The sequence below is a fragment of the Coregonus clupeaformis genome, unplaced genomic scaffold (assembly GCF_020615455.1).
Source record: "Coregonus clupeaformis isolate EN_2021a unplaced genomic scaffold, ASM2061545v1 scaf0183, whole genome shotgun sequence".
NCBI lineage: Eukaryota > Metazoa > Chordata > Actinopteri > Salmoniformes > Salmonidae > Coregonus > Coregonus clupeaformis.
Genome location: NW_025533638.1, coordinates 322,178 through 342,500, shown reverse-complemented (window position 1 = coordinate 342,500; position 20,323 = coordinate 322,178). Strand labels below are relative to the sequence as shown.

Sequence of the window (20,323 nt, the reverse complement as noted above, 5' to 3'; positions counted from 1 at the left end):
GTTGCAGAGATGATTGTCCTTCTGGAAGGTTCTCCCATCTCCACAGAGGAACTCTAGAGCTCTGTCAGTGTCACACCCTGGCTATGGGACTCTAGTTGTTGAGCCAGGGTGTGTTTGTTCTATGTGGTGTGTTTCTATGTTGGGGGTTCTAGTTCGCCTATTTCTATGTTTTGTTTGAGTGACTCCCAATCAGAGGCAACGAGTGTCAGCTGTTGGCTGGTTGTCTCTGATTGGGAGCCATATTTATACTGTATGTTTTCCTTTGTGTTTGTGGGTTTTTTGTTCCGTGTCGGTATTTGTTACCGTTGGACGCTACGAGTCGCTTATTGTTTTGTTCGTGCTTTATTAAATAAAGTCTAAACATGTTCCTTCAACACGCTGCGCATTGGTCTACTTCTCTCCCTGATGATCGTGACAGAAAAACCCACCAAGACTGGACCAAGCAGCGTGTCCAGGAGCCATCGCCAGGGGGAATCGCTTGCAGATCTCCGTGGCAACCCCCGACTGGGTCCAGCCTTGTAAAGAGCAGAGTGGATGGACTTGGGAACAGGGAGGAGGAGTCTCGACTGGGTCAAGCCTAACGAAGAGCAGAATGGCTGGAATTGGGGGGCAGAAGAGCGAGAGTTGGGCGAGAACGATAGAGGCCTGGCCCACGGGGAGGAGAGACCCCCTAGAACATTTTTAGGGGGCCTCACGACGCCGGGCAGCAGGAGGCCGCGAGAGAGCGGTCCAGCGGGTTGGCAGAGGAGGCCGCCAGGTTACGGGGGCCACTGGTCGAAGAGGGGATGGAAGGTGGAGAGGCACGGCGAGAGGTACTGGGGTGTGTTAACAGTCCGGTCCGGCCTCTTCCAGATCCCGGTGTAGGGGCCAGTGGTGTGTGTCCCCAGTACGGTCCGGTCTGTTCCCGCTCCCCGCACCAAGTCAGTGGTGCGCCGCCAGCCCGGCTCGGCCCGCTTCCTGCTCCCCGCACCAAGTCAGTGGTGCGCTCGCCAGCCCGGCTCGGCCCGTCCTCTCCCCGCACCAAGTCAGTGGTGCGCCCGCCCCGGCTCGGCCCCTCCTGCTCCCCGCACCAAGTCAGTGGTGTGCTTCGCCAGCCCAGTCCGGCCTGTTCCTGCTCCACGCACCAAGCCTACGGTGTGCGCCGCCAGCCTGGTAAGGCCCGCTCCTCCTCCACGCACCGGGCCAGGGGTGAGCGCCGCCAGCCTGGTAAGGCCCGCTCCTCCTCCACGCACCGGGCCAGGGGTGCGCGCCGCCAGTCCAGCACAACCTGCGCGCCTGGGTCACCGGTGCCTGGTTAGGTCCCGGTCAACTGCTCCACTACGGAGCTGAAGCTATCCGCTCCACCAGTGTGCAGTCCAGCTCCGGTCAGCAGGGCCAGACCGACCAGGGGTACTTTGGGGGGTGTAGAGAAGGAGTGGGGGGTCGAGCCCGAGCCAGAACCGCCGCCGAGGAGGTATGCCCACCCAGCCCTCCCCTGTTTTGCTTTTTTTGAGGCGCGGTCGCAGTCCGCGCCTTTAGGGGTACTGTCACACCCTGGCTATGGGACTCTAGTTGTTGAGCCAGGTGTGTTTGTTCTATGTGGTGTGTTTCATGTTGGGGGTTCTAGTTCGTCTATTTCTATGTTTTGTTTGAGTGACTCCCAATCAGAGGCAACGAGTGTCAGCTGTTGGCTGGTTGTCTCTGGATTGGGAGCCATATTTATACTGTATGTTTTCCCTTTGTGTTTGTGGGTTTTTGTTCCGCGTCGGTATTTGTTACCGCTGGACGCTACGAGTCGCTTATTGTTTTGTTCGTGCTTTTATTAAATAAAGTCTAAACATGTTCCTTCAACACGCGCGCATTGGTCTACTTCTCTCCCTGACGATCGTGGACGTCAGAGTGACCATCGGGTTCTTGGTCACCTCCATGACCAAGGCCCTTCTCCCCCAATTGCTCAGTTTGGCAGGGCGGCCAGCTCTAGGAAGAGTCTTGGTGGTTCCAAACTTCTTCCATTTAAGAATGATGGAGGCCACTGTGTTCTTGGGGACCTTCAATGCTGCAGAACGTTTTTAGTACCATTCCCAAGATCTGTGCCTTGACACAATCCTGTCTCGGAGGTCTATGGACAATTCTTTCGTCCTCATAGCTTGGTTTTTGCTCTGACATGCACTGTCAACTGTGGGACCTTATATAGACAGGTGTGTGCCTTTCCAAATCATGTCCAATCAATTGAATTTACCACAGGTGGACTCCAATCAAGTTGTAGAAACATCTCAAGGATGATCAATGGAAACAGGATGCACCTGAACTCAATTTCGAGTCTCATTGCAAATGGGCTGAATACTTATGTAAATAAGGTATTTCTGTTTTTTTATTTGTAATACAATTTTTTTTGCTTTATCATTATGGGGGTATTATGTGTAGATTGCTGAGGATTTTTATTTATTTAATCAATATCAGAAGAAGGCTGTAACGTAACAAAAATGTGGAAAAAGTCAAGGGGTCTGAATACCACCGAAGGCAATGTACTTTACACAAGGAGCTAAAATTAGCATGTGTCTGTGTGGGGTGGGTGTCTTTACGTGTGTGTCTGTGTGTGGCATCACTTTGACCCCACATCTCCACGCATGTATGTGTGTTTCTTGTGTTTCCCCAGGTGTTGCGGACCTGATCGGCTCTGACTCCCTGTGTGTTTCCTAAGTATCCCCAGGTCATGGGGACCTGATCGGCTCTGACTCCTGTGTGTTTCCTATGTGTCCCCAGGTCGTGGGGACCTGATCGGCTCTGACTCCCTGTGTGTTTCCTATGTGTCCCCAGGTCATGGGGACCTGATTGGCTCTGACTCCCTGTGTGTTTCCTATGTGTCCCCAGGTCGTGGGGACCTGATTGGCTCTGACTCCCTGTGTGTTTCCTATGTGTCCCCAAGTCGTGGGGACCTGATCGGCTCTGACTCCCTGTGTGTTTCCTATGTGTCCCCAGGTCGTGGGGACCTGATCGGCTCTGACTCCCTGACCAAGGAGCAGGTGATAAAGACCAATGCCAACGTGAAGGCCCTGACCTACTGTGACCTGCAGTACATCAGTCTGAAGGGGCTCAGAGAGGTGCTCTGGCTCTACCCAGAGTACGCCCAGAAGTTCATCACTGAGATACAACATGATCTGACTTACAATCTGAGAGAGGGGCATACGGCTGAGGTGAGCAGTGGACACAGAACAGAACACATTCACTGGGACATACTGGCACTGTGGTGTGTTCTTTTCTCTCTCTCTCTCTCTCTCTCTCTCTCTCTCAACTGTGGATTCGAAATAGCAAGGTTCACGCTGACTGTGGATTCGAAATAGCAAGTTCACGCTGACTGTGGATTCGAAATAGCAAGGTTCATGCTGACTGTGGATTAGAAATAGTAGGGTTCACGCTGACTGTGGATTAGAAATAGCAGCAGTTTCTCAGAGCGCGGCCGTGGCAGCTAAAAAATAGTGAGCGGGGGAGGAGGTGGTTGTCTCTGCTTGCCTGTGTCCCCCTCTGCCTACAGCCCAAAGCTGCCTGATTAATATAGATCCACAACAAACAGATAGGTAGATATAGACGGTAGAAGTGTGTAGAGGGGGAGATCTCCTGATGACTTCAGGGCTTCAGTAGATCAGTAGAGGAGGGTGTAGAGGAGAGATCTCCTGATGACTTCAGGACTGCAGGAGATCAGTAGAGGAGGGTGTAGAGGAGAGATCTCCTGATGACTTCAGGACTGCAGGAGATCAGTAGAGGAGGGTGTAGAGGGGAGATCTCCTGATGACTTCAGGGCTGCAGCACAGCTGGAATTCTCTGGATCTGTATGGATCTCACACACACACAGGCAGGCACGGGCGTGCACGCACACACACACACACACACACAATGCAAACACACACTTGCAAACACACACACACAACCATTGGTGTGCACACACATGCATGTGCATAACTGCATGCAGTACACACACACACACACACACACACTGTGCTCTTTTTTTTATGTTGCAGTCTGAGAATGCGCTTGCCCTTTCTGTGGCATGCTGCACATTAACGGTGGCACATGCATACACCAACACACACACACACAGACAGACACATAAGCACACACACACTCTGAGTCAGAGAACACTCTAAGTCAGGAACAGAACATCCCCTCCTCAGTGCTGTTCCCCAGGCATCCCACTGCTACATTTATACCCTCTGATCTAAATATAGGCCTCTGCTATGGGCACGTCGGGCTGGGTATAGAGGGAAGAGGAGGAGGGGGTGAACAGGGGGACGAGAGAGAGGATTACTTTTTTAGTAAAGCTAGGGAGAGGGGGGGAACAGAGTAAATAAGGATATGAAATAGAGAGAGCAGAACAGTTTGAGTCCATTTGCGACGCTATTATGAATGTAGTATTATTGTGAATAGCATTTGTCTTCACATGTCAGTATTGTGAATGGTACATTTGTTTTATATAAAGTGTGCGTATCCTCATGTAAATATGTTGGACCGCAGAAATATAATGCTGCAATATCATACAGCCTCAGTAATGTAGCAGTGTTGTGTCTTCATGTTGTGAATGGTACTTGTTTATCTTGATATCGTAGTATTGTGAATGATATCTGGAACGCAGCAGTGTTGTCAATGGTAGTCCTAATTTCTGTATCAATGAGGAGTCCGCCCTACTTAAATGTCAACACTCAATCGCTCCACCTTTCTCTCTCTATTCCATCCCCCCTCCCCCCATCTTTTTCTCTCTCTCTCTCTTTCTCTTTCTCTCTCTCTCTCTCTCTCTCTCTCTCTGTTACACAAACATACACACCCAACCACAGATGGACTGGGTGAGTAACGGTGGTATCGTGGAAGAAGCTTTCTCCATCAAAGAGGACGAGGAGGGGTCTGAGGAGGATCAACACTTGCCCCTCCCCTAAAATGCCTCGCTCCCCTCTGGGTCTGGGATGGGGGCTGAGCTCGCCCCGCGCCCCCCACTGCGCCGCCCCTGCTGCCCCCGCCCGCCCCTCCCGCGCCCCCCACCGACCACGCAGACACCGGCCCCATCACCCTCCAGATCCCTGTGGTGAGCTTCAGCTGCGCCCCTCCGACCTCAGTCCCAGGTAGGAACCCTCCGTGGCAGGGGTGCATGCGCTGGGGGGAGCGCTTTAACGGACGGACTGCAAGGGGTGTTTATCAGTCAATCTGGGATGTTTTCGATGACATCAGCATCCAGTGCAACTTTTATTATGACTATTGAAATTGACTACGGTTCTAGTACCATAAGACATACTATAGAGTCAAAGAAAAGAAATATGGGACTTTTGTATGACATTATCTAACAAGGATACCCAGGCGATTATTCCACAACCTTATTACATTTTACATTTTAGTCATTGCTCTGTAGCTCAATTGGAGAGCATGGCGCTTGTAACGCCAGGGTAGTGGGTTCGACCCCCAGGACCACCCAACGTAAAAATGTATGCGCACATGACTGTAAGTCGCTTTGGATATAAGCGCCTGCTAAATGGCATTTTATTTATTATTTAGCAGACGCTCATCTTCTAGAATATTCCGATGGCCTCTACCAGTCAGCATATGGGAGTGTTTCAGAATGATGCCAAGTCACAGAGGCTACTTTGTATACCACCTCATCACCTTGCTGACAGTGCTAAGACACCTAAGCGCAGCACACATTGTGCAGATCCATTCATTGATGTTGTGTTCAGTTCACTGTTTATATCAGGATCAACATTTCATTGGTGTTCTTCCGCCATCTGGTGGCCACAATATAAACTGATATAAATGTCTGCTTTTTTTCTCTTCTTTCTTTCTCTCTCTCTCTCTCCTCCCTCTCTCTCTCTCTCTCTCTCTTCTCTCTCTGTATTTCTAGGTTTGTGGATGGCATTGAAACAGACAGTGGTAGTAGTTTGGGCCAGAAGTTTGACTTCAGCCCCTGTGTGACCCAGAGCATCCCATCCAGCTCTAGTCCAGGTAGACCACATTCAAAACCTCCTAAAAACAAGACTGTATACTGTTCTGGGATATTTTAATGTGCTGCTTAGAGTGTTTAATAACTCTTTACAAGTTACTTGCTCTCTTTCCTGCATGCTCTCTCTCTCTCTCTCTCTCTCTCTCTCTCTCTCCCTCTTCTCTCTCCCTCTCTCTCTCTCTCTCTCTCTCTCTCTCCCACCGCCGATGACGTGGATGTCGATTAAGGCAGCCCTCTGCACCTCTCTGATTCAGAGGGGTTGGGTTAAATGCGGAAACACATTTCGGTTGAATGCATTCAGTTGTGCAACTGACCAGGTATCCCCTTTCCCCGCTTTCTCTCTCTCTCTCTCTCTCTCTCTCTCTCTCTCTCTCTCGCTCTCTCTGTCTCTCTGTCTCTTGTCTTTGTCTCTCTGTCTCTCTGTCTCTTTCTCTGTGTCTGTCTATAGGAATCCAGGAGGATGCAGAGACCGTGCAGACTGTTACTAAACTGAAAGAAGAGGTGAGTGACACCCGGCAGCACCAATGAGGAATAACTGCCATTCCTAGACTGGATTTGAATGGCTATTCTTAACTTTGCCCTATTCGTCCCCCCCACCCCTTCTCCCTGCTCTATGCCTTACTCTCTCCTGCCCATGTCCCGCCCCCTCCCAATGACTAGCCTATCCCTGCAGGTGTCACAGGTCAGCCAGGACCTCCAAGAACTGACACGGCTGCTCAAGCCCTCCTCCAGCCCGCCCTCCTCCAGGGCTCCTCCCAGTCCGTCCTCTCATCCCTGATGGCCGCCCTGACTCCACCTACCAGTGTGACTCTCAGTAGCGCCGCCTCCAACTCCCACACCCCCTCCAACACCACCTTACTGCTGTTGGAAGATACAGAGATAGGGGGGACAGAGGAGACACCCAGACCGCCGCCAGACACCTTCCAGGGGTCTGACAACCATCCCTCTGCCCCATCCTCACTCGGCTTCCATAGGGGCAGAGTTGACCGACCAGCCCTGTTCAGCTCAGCTTCATTGACGAGGACAGGCCCACTGTCTGAGAGAGAGGATTCACCAACACAGGACTGGCATGAATGAGACTGGCATCATGGCATGGCTGGCATGACACCCCTCATATCACTGCATGAGACACATGCCCATGGCTACCCTGAGTTACTGTTTATTTAATACTAAGATAACATTAAGTAAATTATTATTACCAAATGTATTTATTCCTAATATGAAATGTTATGAACTGAGAAGTTATTGTTATACCATATCTATCACTGGCTATGATCAAATGAAATACATAAAAAAATATAAAAGTCTTGTTTTACAGTTTAGGCTCTAGATTTGGTTTGACGAGAGTGACTGCAGACAGGATCTTGTACATTGGTTGTCGGGCTGTGGATGTATTAGATATTGTTAGACTTATACCACACACAATAAAGACGCAACTCGCCAGCTGCTGGCCAGTCAGGGTTTTATTTTAGCTGTTGGCCGCGGCTCAGTGGTAGGTCCATCTCTTGGGTGGTGGTGGCTCAGTGGTAGGTCCATCTGTTGGGTGGTGGTGGCTCAGTGGTAGGTCCATCTCTTGGGTGCTCATTGGTTGGTGGTGAGAATGGTAGTAGATGACGTGATTGAGCATTGGGCAGGAGGGATGGGATTGGGCGGGCGAGAGAGGGACAACTCTAGACCCTGGTTACTCAGTGAGGCGTCTGAAGGACTGGACGCTGGGACACACCGCGCCCGAGTCCACCGGCTTGCGGTATTCGCCTCTCCAGGAGGTACTGCCGCCCTTGTAGCTGGGGTGCTCGGAGAAGACCCACCAGCCGCCCAGCACCTTGCAGGAGTGCACCGCGCGCCAGTGGAACTTATCCAGCACAGAGGGGCAGTCCTCAGTGGCTCGAACACCTGGCCCGCCAAGTCTCCCCTTCCCGCACAGCTGCAGCTTGTAGGGGATACCGCTAGCCTGGAGGAGGGGGGTAAGGTGGGGGGTATCAGTAGAGAGGGCAGGATAGGTCAAACAGAGGGAAGCAGGGATATAGAAAGACGTCAGACATATTCTGGATCTCATTCTTATATCTCTACAACTCAAGATGATCGACAGGAGCTAAATACTGAATGCTACACTGGCTGCATGCTGGGTAAGTCTAGTCTAGGTTCCTGCTACATTAATACTGAATGTTACACCGGCTGCATGCTGGGTAAGTCTAGTCTAGGTTCCTGCTACATTAATACTGGAATGTTACACCGGCTGCATGCTGGGTAAGTCTAGTCTAGGTTCCTGCTACATTAATACTGAATGTTACACCGGCTGCATGCTGGGTAAGTCTAGTCTAGGTTCCTGCTACATTAATACTGAATGTTACACTGGCTGCATGCTGGGTAAGTCTAGTCTAGGTTCCTGCTACATTAATACTGAATGTTACACCGGCTGCATGCTGGGTAAGTCTAGTCTAGGTTCCTGCTACATTAATACTGAATGTTACACTGGCTGCATGCTGGGTAAGTCTAGTCTAGGTTCCTGCTACATAAATACTGAATGTTACACCGGCTGCATGCTGGGTAAGTCTAGTCTAGGTTCCTGCTACATTAATACTGAATGTTACACCGGCTGCATGCTGGGTAAGTCTAGTCTATGTTCCTGCTACATTAATACTGAATGTTACACCGGCTGCATGCTGGGTAAGTCTAGTCTATGTTCCGCTACATTAATACTGAATGTTACACCGGTGCATGCTGGGTAAGTTAGTCTATGTTCCTGCTACATTAATACTGAATGTTACACTGGCTGCATGCTGGGTAAGTCTAGTCTAGGTTGCTGCTACATTAATACTGAATGTTACACCGGATGCATGCTGGGTAAGTCTAGTCTAGGTTCCTGCTACAATACATTGATATTTCATAACTCACTGTTATTTTCTCGATTAAGACAAAAACAACCGAAAATACATACTGTATATTTGTGTATTTCTAGTACAGATATACAGTATGTATGTAACTCTATCAATGTAATGTCTGCATGGTCAATACCATTGACCTAAAATGACACCATAGAAACAGATGACACAGATCGGATAATATCTATATAACAATATCTATGTAACAATATCTATTGTTTTACAATTCCCCTAGAGTCAACAAACAGATCTACAAGTTCGATGCACACTGATCTGACTCAGCTGTGTCCCAAATGGAACCCTATTCCCTATATGGTGCACTACCTTGACCAGGGCCCATAGAAAATATCATTATCTCTTCTTCACAACTATTCACCACCTCTTCACCATAAAGACTCATCCACTTACAAAGTGAACCATCTTGCAGGAGCAGACGTGGTCGTTGAGGCCCATCCAGCGCTGGTAGTCAGGGTACTCTCCCCTGGTCAGGATGTACTGGTAGCCGGTGTAGTTGGGTCTCTCGGAGACCACCCAGGTACCACTATCCACCCTGATGGGAGTTACAGCGGTCAGGTAGGAATGGAAGTCGTGCAGTCGCTGTCACACTCATAGCGCCGGCCCTGGTAGTTCTTGTCCTCGTGAGAACACGATCTGGAGAGAGAGAGTACAACAGACTGTATTCTGATAACAGATTGACCTCCATTGTTGTCCCCTAGAGACTTGGCTAAATCTGATGTCAATTTGGAACCATTACAAGACTATGTCATCCTAACTGGGTGATACTAGTGTTTACTACTGAAAATATCACATTTTATTGGTCACGTAGACATATTTTGCAAATGTTATCGCGGGTGCAGCGAAATGCTTACGCTTCTAACTCCCAACAGTGCAGTAATTCCAAAAAATACAAAACAATACATGCAAATCCCAAAAATAAAAATAAAGGAATTAAGAAATATAGAAATATTAGAATGAGCAATATCAGAGTCCGAATATATTGTAAATATATACAGTATGTACAGTATATGATGGTGTGTATAGACAGTATAGACAGTATATGAAGGTGTGTATAGACAGTATATGATGGTGTGTATAGACAGTATAGACAGGATATGATGGTGTGTAGACAGTATATGATGGTGTGTAGACAGTGTATGATGGTGTGTAGACAGTGTATGATGGTGTATATAGACAGTATAGACAGTATATGATGGTGTGTAGACAGTGTATGATGGTGTGTATAGACAGTATAGACAGGATATGATGGTGTATATAGACAGTATAGACAGTGTATGATGGTGTGTAGAAAGTGTATGATGGTGTATATAGACAGTATAGACAGTATATGATGGTGTGTAGACAGTGTATGATGGTGTATATAGACAGTATAGACAGTATATGATGGTGTATATAGACAGTATAGACAGTATATGATGGTGTGTAGACAGTGTATGATGGTGTATATAGACAGTATAGACAGTATATGATGGTGTGTAGACAGTGTATGATGGTGTATATAGACAGTATAGACAGTATATGATGGTGTATATAGACAGTATAGACAGTATATGATGGTGTATATAGACAGTATAGACAGTATATGATGGTGTGTAGACAGTGTATGATGGTGTATATAGACAGTATAGACAGTATATGATGGTGTATATAGACAGTATAGACAGTATATGATGGTGTGTAGACAGTGTATGATGGTGTATATAGACAGTATAGACAGTATATGATGGTGTGTAGACAGTGTATGATGGTGTATATAGACAGTATAGACAGTATATGATGGTGTATATAGACAGTATAGACAGTATATGATGGTGTGTAGACAGTGTATGATGGTGTATATAGACAGTATAGACAGTATATGATGGTGTGTAGACAGTGTATGATGGTGTATATAGACAGTGTAGACAGTGTATGATGGTGTATATAGACAGTATAGACAGTATATGATGGTGTGTAGACAGTGTATGATGGTGTGTAGACAGTGTATGATGGTGTATATAGACAGTATAGACAGTATATGATGGTGTATATAGACAGTATAGACAGTATATGATGGTGTGTAAAGCAGTGTAGACAGTTATAGACAGTATAGACAGTGTATGATGGTGTGTAGACAGTATATGATGGTGTGTAGACAGTGTATGATGGTGTATATAGACAGTATATACAGTATATGATGGTGTGTATAGACAGTATAGACAGTGTATGATGGTGTGTAGACAGTATATGATGGTGTGTAGACAGTATATGATGGTGTATATAGACAGTATAGACAGTATATGATGGTGTGTATAGACAGTATAGACAGTATATGAAGGTGTGTATAGACAGTATATGATGGTGTGTATAGACAGTATAGACAGGATATGATGGTGTGTAGACAGTATATGATGGTGTGTAGACAGTGTATGATGGTGTGTAGACAGTGTATGATGGTGTATATAGACAGTATAGACAGTATATGATGGTGTATATAGACAGTATAGACAGTATATGATGGTGTGTAGACAGTGTATGATGGTGTATATAGACAGTATAGACAGTTATTTTGTAGACAGGTATGATGGTGTATATAGACAGTATAGACAGTATATGATGGTGTATATAGACAGTATAGACAGTATATGATGGTGTGTAGACAGTGTATGATGGTGTATATAGACAGTGTAGAAGTATATGATGGTGTGAGACAGTATAGACAGTGTAAGACAGTGTATGATGGTGTGTGCAGTATATGATGGTGTGTAGACAGTGTATGATGGTGTATATAGACAGTATATACAGTATATGATGGTGTGTATAGACAGTATAGACAGTGTATGATGGTGTGTTGACAGTATATGATGGTGTGTAGACAGTATATGATGGTGTATATAGACAGTATAGACAGTATATGATGGTGTGTATAGACAGTATAGACAGTGTATGATGGTGTGTAGACAGTATATGATGGTGTGTAGACAGTATATGATGGTGTGTAGACAGTATATGATGGTGTATATAGACAGTATAGACAGTATATGATGGTGTGTATAGACAGTATAGACAGTGTATGATGGTGTGTAGACAGTATATGATGGTGTGTAGACAGTATATGATGGTGTATATAGACAGTATAGACAGTATATGATGGTGTGTAGACAGTATATGATGGTGTATATAGACAGTATAGACAGTATATGATGGTGTATATAGACAGTATAGACAGTGTATGATGGTGTGTATAGACAGTATAGACAGTGTATGATTGTGTGTAGACAGTATAGACAGTGTATGATGGTGTGTAGACAGTATAGACAGTGTATGATGGTGTGTAGACAGTATATGATGGTGTGTAGACAGTATATGATGGTGTATATAGACAGTATAGACAGTATATGATGGTGTATATAGACAGTATAGACAGTATATGATGGTGTGTATAGACAGTATAGACAGTGTATGATTGTGTGTAGACAGTATAGACAGTGTATGATGGTGTGTAGACAGTATATGATGGTGTATATAGACAGTATAGACAGTATATGATGGTGTGTAGACAGTATATGATGGTGTGTAGACAGTATATGATGGTGTATATAGACAGTATAGACAGTATATGATGGTGTGTATAGACAGTATAGACAGTGTATGATGGTGTGTAGACAGTATAGACAGTGTATGATGGTGTGTAGACAGTATATGATGGTGTGTAGACAGTATATGATGGTGTATATAGACAGTATAGACAGTATATGATGGGTGTATATAGACAGTATAGACAGTATATGATGGTGTGTATAGACAGTATAGACAGTGTATGATGGTGTGTAGACAGTATAGACAGTGTATGATGGTGTGTAGACAGTATATGATGGTGTATATAGACAGTATAGACAGTATATGATGGTGTGTAGACAGTATATGATGGTGTGTAGACAGTATATGATGGTGTATATAGACAGTATAGACAGTATATGATGGTGTGTATAGACAGTATAGACAGTGTATGATGGTGTATATAGACAGTATAGACAGTATATGATGGTGTGTAGACAGTATATGATGGTGTATATAGACAGTATAGAAAGTATATGATGGTGTATATAGACAGTATAGACAGTATATGATGGTGTGTAGACAGTATATGATGGTGTATATAGACAGTATAGAAAGTATATGATGGTGTGTATAGACAGTATAGACAGTGTATGATGGTGTGTATAGACAGTATAGACAGTGTATGATGGTGTATATAGACAGTAAGACAGTATATGATGGGACAGTATATGATGGTGTGTATAGCAGTATAGAAAGTTATGATGGTGTATATAGACATTATATACAGTATATGATGGTGTGTATAGACAGTATAGACAGTGTATGATGGTGTGTAGACAGTATATGATGGTGTGTAGACAGTATATGATGGGTGTATATAGACAGTATAGACAGTATATGATGGTGTGTATAGACAGTATAGACAGTGTATGATGGTGTGTAGACAGTATATGATGGTGTGTAGACAGTATATGATGGTGTGTAGACAGTATATGATGGTGTATATAGACAGTATAGACAGTATATGATGGTGTGTATAGACAGTATAGACAGTGTATGATGGTGTGTAGACAGTATATGATGGTGTGTAGACAGTATATGATGGTGTATATAGACAGTATAGACAGTATATGATGGTGTGTAGACAGTATATGATGGTGTGTAGACAGTATATGATGGTGTATATAGACAGTATAGACAGTATATGATGGTGTGTATAGACAGTATATGATGGTGTGTAGACAGTATATGATGGTGTATATAGACAGTATAGACAGTATATGATGGTGTGTAGACAGTATATGATGGTGTGTAGACAGTATATGATGGTGTATATAGACAGTATAGACAGTATATGATGGTGTATATAGACAGTATAGACAGTATATGATGGTGTGTATAGACAGTATAGACAGTGTATGATGGTGTGTAGACAGTATAGACAGTGTATGATGGTGTGTAGACAGTATATGATGGTGTGTAGACAGTATATGATGGTGTATATAGACAGTATAGACAGTATATGATGGTGTATATAGACAGTATAGACAGTATATGATGGTGTGTATAGACAGTATAGACAGTGTATGATGGTGTGTAGACAGTATAGACAGTGTATGATGGTGTGTAGACAGTATATGATGGTGTATATAGACAGTATAGACAGTATATGATGGTGTGTAGACAGTATATGATGGTATGTAGACAGTATATGATGGTGTATATAGACAGTATAGACAGTATATGATGGTGTGTATAGACAGTATAGACAGTGTATGATGGTGTATATAGACAGTATAGACAGTATATGATGGTGTATAGACAGTATATGATGGTGTATATAGACAGTATAGAAAGTATATGATGGTGTATATAGACAGTATAGACAGTATATGATGGTGTGTAGACAGTATATGATGGTGTATATAGACAGTATAGAAAGTATATGATGGTGTGTATAGACAGTATAGACAGTGTATGATGGTGTGTATAGACAGTATAGACAGTGTATGATGGTGTATATAGACAGTATAGACAGTATATGATGGTGTGTAGACAGTATATGATGGTGTATATAGACAGTATAGAAAGTATATGATGGTGTATATAGACAGTATAGACAGTATATGATGGTGTGTATAGACAGTATAGAAAGTATATGATGGTGTATATAGACAGTATAGACAGTATATGATGGTGTGTAGACAGTATATGATGGTGTGTAGACAGTATAGACAGTATATGATGGTGTGTAGACAGTATATGATGGTGTGTATAGACAGTATAGACAGTTTATGATGGTGTGTAGACAGTATATGATGGTGTATATAGACAGTATAGAAAGTATATGATGGTGTATATAGACAGTATAGACAGTATATGATGGTGTGTAGACAGTATATGATGGTGTGTAGACAGTATAGACAGTATATGATGGTGTGTAGACAGTATATGATGGTGTGTATAGACAGTATAGAAAGTATATGATGGTGTGTAGACAGTATATGATGATGTGTATAGACAGTATAGACAGGATATGAATAGAAAAGGTGTGTACAGCAGTAGTTATATAGGATGAGCCATGACTAGAATACAGTATATACATATAAAGTGGGTAAACCAGTATGTAAACATTATTAAAGTGACCAGTGTTCAATGACTATGTACATAGGGCAGCAGTCTCTAAGGTGCAGGGTAGGGTACCGGGTGCTAGCCGGCTAGTAACAGTGACTTAAGTTCAGGGCGGGGTACTGGGCAGAGGCTGACTAGTGGTAACTGTTTAACAGTCTGATGGCCTGGAGATAGAAGCTGTTTATCAGTCTCTCGGTCCCAGCTTTGATGCACCTGTACTGTCTCCTTCTTCTAGATGGTCGCGGGGTAAACAGACTGTCTGTGTGGATGGACTATTTCAGTTGTCAGTGATGTGTACGCTGAGGAACTTTAAGCTTTTCACCCTCTCTACTGCGGCCCTGTCAATATGGATGGGGGCATGTTCCCTCTGCTGTATGCTGAAGTCAACAATCAGCTCCTTCATTTTGTTGACGTTGAGGGAGAGGTTATTTTCCTGGCACCACTCAGCCAGGGCCCCCCACCTCCTCCCTGTAGGCTGTCCTCGTCATTGTTAGTGTCTGCCACTGTTGTGTCGTCTGCAAACTTGGTGATTGAGTTGGAGACCTGCATGGACACGCAGTCATGGGTGAACAGGGAGTACAGAAGGGGGGCTGAGCACGCACCCTTGTGGGACCCCGTGTTGAGGATGAGCGTGGCGGATGTGTTGTTGCCTACCTTCACCACTAAGGGTTGGCCCGTCAGGAAGTGCAGGACCCAGTTGCACAGGGAGGGGTTCAGACCCAGGGCCCTGAGCATAGTGATGAGCTTGGAGGGCACTATGGTGTTGAACGCTGAGCTGTAGTCGCTGAGCAGCATTCTTACATAGATATTCCTCTTGTCCAGATGGGATAAGGCAGTGTGCAGTGCGATGGTGATTGCGTCATCCGTGGATCTGTTGGGGCGGTATGCAAATTGTAGTGGGTCTAGGGTGTCAGGTAAGGTGGAGGTGATATGATCCTTAACTAGCCTCTCAAAGCACTTCATGATGACAGGAGTGAGTGCTAGGGGGCGATAGTCATTTAGTTCAGTTACCTTCACTTTCTTGGGTACGGGAACAATGGTGGCCATCTTGAAGCAAGTGGGGACAGCAGACTGGGATAGGGAGAGATTGAATATGTCCGTAAACACTCCAGCCAGCTGGTCTGCACATGCTCTGAGGACGCGGCTAGGGATGCCGTCTGGGCCGGCAGCCTTGCGAGGGTAAACACGTTTAAATGTCTTACTCACATCGGCCACGGAGAACGAGAGCTCACAGTCCTCGTGAGCGGGAGTGGGCCGCATCGGTGGCACTGTGTTTTCCTCGAAGCGGGCGAAGAAGTTATTTAGCTTGTCCAGGAATAAGGCATTGGTGTCCGCGATGTGGCTGCTTTTCCCTTAATAATACGTCATTGTCTAGAGTCCCTGCCACATACGTCTCGTGTCTGAGCTGTTGAATTGCGACTCCACATTGTCTCTGAACTGATGTTTTGCCTGTTTGATTGCCTTACAGAGGGCATAGCTGGACTGTTTGTACTCGTCCAGGTTCGCAGTCACCTTGCCGTGGTTAAATGCGGTGGTTTGTGCTTTCAGTTTGGCACGAATGATGCCATCTCTCCATGGTTTTTGGTTTGGATAAGTTCTAATAGTCACAGTGGGAACAACATCTCTATGCACCTCCTGATGGACTTAGTCACCGAGTCAGTGTATACGTCAATGTTATTCTCAGAGACAACCCGGAATGTATCCTAGTCCGTGTGATCAAAATAATCTTGAAGCATAGATTCCGATTGGTCAGACCAACGTTGAACAGTCCTTAGCAATAGTAGTTCTGGTGTTTGTATAATCAGTATCAAACGATGCTACGATCAATGACATTGCCAAAGCTAACATACGGCATAGCATAGGAATAAACTCCTACCTACTGCCTGAAGACTATTGTCAATTCAAGAAGACTCATTTCAAATGAGCATTGACTAAGTTGACACATACTCAATGACTTGGTTATAACAGACAAAATGCAGCAACCGCTCCCCACACTATCTGACAACATCAACACACAGACTACTGCATCAGTCCTTCAGTTTAAAAGTCACCCTTTGAAGCAATCAAATCATAGAATCCCCTTGCATGTATTAAGTATGTTTAGACAATGTTTCTTTTTTGGGTTCCCCTCCAAATAGCGGTGTGTGACGCCACGGTGCTCCTTCAGCTAAAGCTGATACTCACCCTTCCCTTTTTTGACATAGTTTTAGTACTGCCGAAGTCTCCCTGAAGTCTCCCTGAAGTCTCCCTGAAGTCTCCCTGTGTGAGGTGGCGTTGGATCCCGTACCCCGCTCCCACACTCCCTTATATACCCGCCGTGCCTGTCCTTTGTTTTATCAAACTGGTACAAATGCTTTGTCATGAAAATGAGATCCAAAAATTGAGTCAGTGATTCGAATGCTATTCAGGTTTTTCCAGAAAGGACAAGTGAGGATTACACGGCATAAAGGACTGAGTTGACTGAACAAGCAGGGGGCCACTGACCCCATGAACAGCCCCCCCTAACTCCCCACCCCACTGAGGTCAACACACACACACACATGCCAATATTATAAATATCAAGACACTCACTAAGAGACAGACACGCACGCACACACACACCAAATCACTTTTCACACAGCAGGTTTTTAATAAACACACACCACAGGCCGTTGGTGGCACCTTAATTGGGGAGGACGGGCTCATGGTAATGGCTGGAACGAATCAGTGGAATGGTAGAAATACATCAAACACATGGTTTCCATGCGTTTGATTCCATTCCACTGACTCCGTTCGGTCATTATTATGAGCCGTTCTCCCCCTCAGCAACCTCCTGAGACACATACACACCCACGCACATGCACACACACATTCATAACAATATAATACAATAAAATAATATAATACAAAGACCTCTGCCAAACTGTGCGATCCCAGATGAGTTGGATTATTCAGTTCCAGGACATTGAGAGAACAAAACTGCTGAGTCAACTCTCTCTGTACTCGGTATCAAAATACCATCATAATCATTAGCTGCACCGTTTCATCCAATGGACAAGCTGGAGAGCAGCTGTCATTCAAGTCAACGACCAATCATTACAGCATTAGGCTACTGCTGGGTTGTGACAGACCCGTGGTACCCGCCCAATTTGTGTGTGGAATGGATGCAATACAATACAATACTACAATACAATACTACAAAACTACAATACAATAAGACATTTCAATACAATACAATAATACAATATAATACTACAATACAATACTACAATACTACAATACAATAAGATATTTCAATACAATACAATAATACAATACTACAATACAAGACAATAATACAATACAATAACACAAGACAATAATACAATAAAATAATACAATAAAATAATACAATAATACAATACAATAATACAACACAATAATATAATACAATAATACAATAGAATACAATAATACAATACAATAATACAATACAAAAATAAAATAACACAATATAATACAATAACATAATATAATACAATACAATACAATAATACAATAATACAATACAATAATACAATAATATACCTAAGGGCTATGCGTTCTGGAAAATAATACAACTCTGTGGAAGGTCAGTTCCACTCAGCTAGCGCGTCATGGAACACACTTTCCATGTCTTCATTATTTTCCAGAGAAGGCATCGAGCCCCGAGTTGATTATCCCTTCATACCATGCCTATAATTTAACACATTTGCCGCTATAAATGTGTTCATTTGCTGGTAGAAATGTGTTCAACATTCACTAAAGTAGCTAGCAAGTTTACTAGATAACTACAATAGTTGCCGTGGTAACCAAACAGACAGACTAGTTTAGCTAACCAAACCATCAGTCCTAGCTTGCCATTATGAAAGTCGAATTCAATAATGCCAATAATGTTTTCAATTCAACGTTTGCTTTTAAAAGCACCTCAAGCATAGAACATGTAAGAATGAACTATAGCCATTGAATTATACCGTGCAAAATACCGTGCGTTATAGAGAAATAATTCACGCACTAGAATGCCCTTCAAGCCAATCAGAAACAAGTATTCAACAATGCCATTGTATAACTCTATATTTGACAGTAGAGAAGCACCAGAGAGTTGATACTGTAACTACAGCATGGACACCTCTCTATCAGTCTGGTGAATTCTGGCTCTATACTGATGGACTTCTTGTCTCTGACTTGGTGAGACTGACAGAGGGATAGTCATCTATCTATTGAAATAGGCATTAGTCTTGCAGGAAACAAATAAGGATATTAAATACATTTTTGTGTCTGGTGTGGATATGGGTCGGCTCACTATTCAGTGTTGGAATCCCTGTCCAATTATCTACTTTAAATATCCACATCGCAGCACTCCGACAGGTAACTAAACTGTCTTGCCACTCGTTCCATCAGTGACGCCTGTCTGTCACCCTGCACCTCCAGCAGCTGCCACAAGGGGGGCAGCATCTCACAGCATAAAGCCTCCTGTCAAGTGGTCACAAATGTATCAGTTTCACCCCTGCCATATGACCACATCTTTTTTGCATTCTCCATGGTTTCCTTTGGTTGACAGGGTTCACATCAGTCACGGTCTCCATGGTGATGAGGTGACAAGCCAGCACACTTCGCTAACTAACTTAGTTAACCCCTGGGACAGTGGCTGATATTGATATTGTCTTTCTAAGTTCACAAATAAGTTGGTCTCCAATAACCACCATTTATTTGTATTATTCCATAGGCTAATGAATTGGTTTGGCATTGAACTACGTGTTGTTGCTGGATAGTGGAGACGGGGGTTGTGAAACAGACGGGGAATCGTGAAAGACAGGGGATCGTGAAACAGACCCAGAGGAGTGTCTTGTTGGGGTTTATTCAGTCAGTTTTATGCTATTGAACTACATTTTCATGCAATTAGTATGCACATGATTGTTGCATGTCAATATTTACAGTTACAGGTAAAAGAGAGACAGATTGTTTGCTTTGAGTTCTGGTGAAAGCGGTCTTCGAGGTAAAGTGGGCCCTACATCACCCCAACACACACACACACACAAACAGACGGAAACTTGTGCACGCACATGCAGGCACACACACATACACACACAGACTTGGCTCTCCTGGATCAGGGTTATTAACTGTGTGGTTAGCTGTCAGAGGCACTTAGTGTGAAGCTGGGCAGGCAGAGAGGGCAAACACACACACACACACACAGACAGACACACACACACACAGACACACACACACACACACAGGCACACACACACACACACACACACACAAGGCTCTCTGGCTGCTAAGGAGCCCTGGCTCTGCA

General features: G+C 44.5%; 1 long non-coding RNA gene and 2 pseudogenes across 1 annotated transcript; 2 read left to right on the top strand and 1 right to left on the bottom strand.

Annotated features, from left to right (window-relative positions):
- LOC123484015 overlaps positions 1–4,904 on the top strand; it is a 27,829-nt pseudogene extending 22,925 nt beyond the window's left edge.
- A 169-nt stretch (positions 4,905–5,073) lies between these two features.
- Positions 5,074–6,489, top strand: LOC123484007. Its single transcript, XR_006658392.1, has 3 exons — positions 5,074–5,087; positions 5,858–5,958; positions 6,405–6,489. It is a non-coding gene; the product is annotated as an uncharacterized LOC123484007 (long non-coding RNA).
- A 961-nt stretch (positions 6,490–7,450) lies between these two features.
- Positions 7,451–15,576, bottom strand: LOC123484014 (annotated as a pseudogene).
- Positions 15,577–20,323: the final 4,747 nt, after the last annotated feature.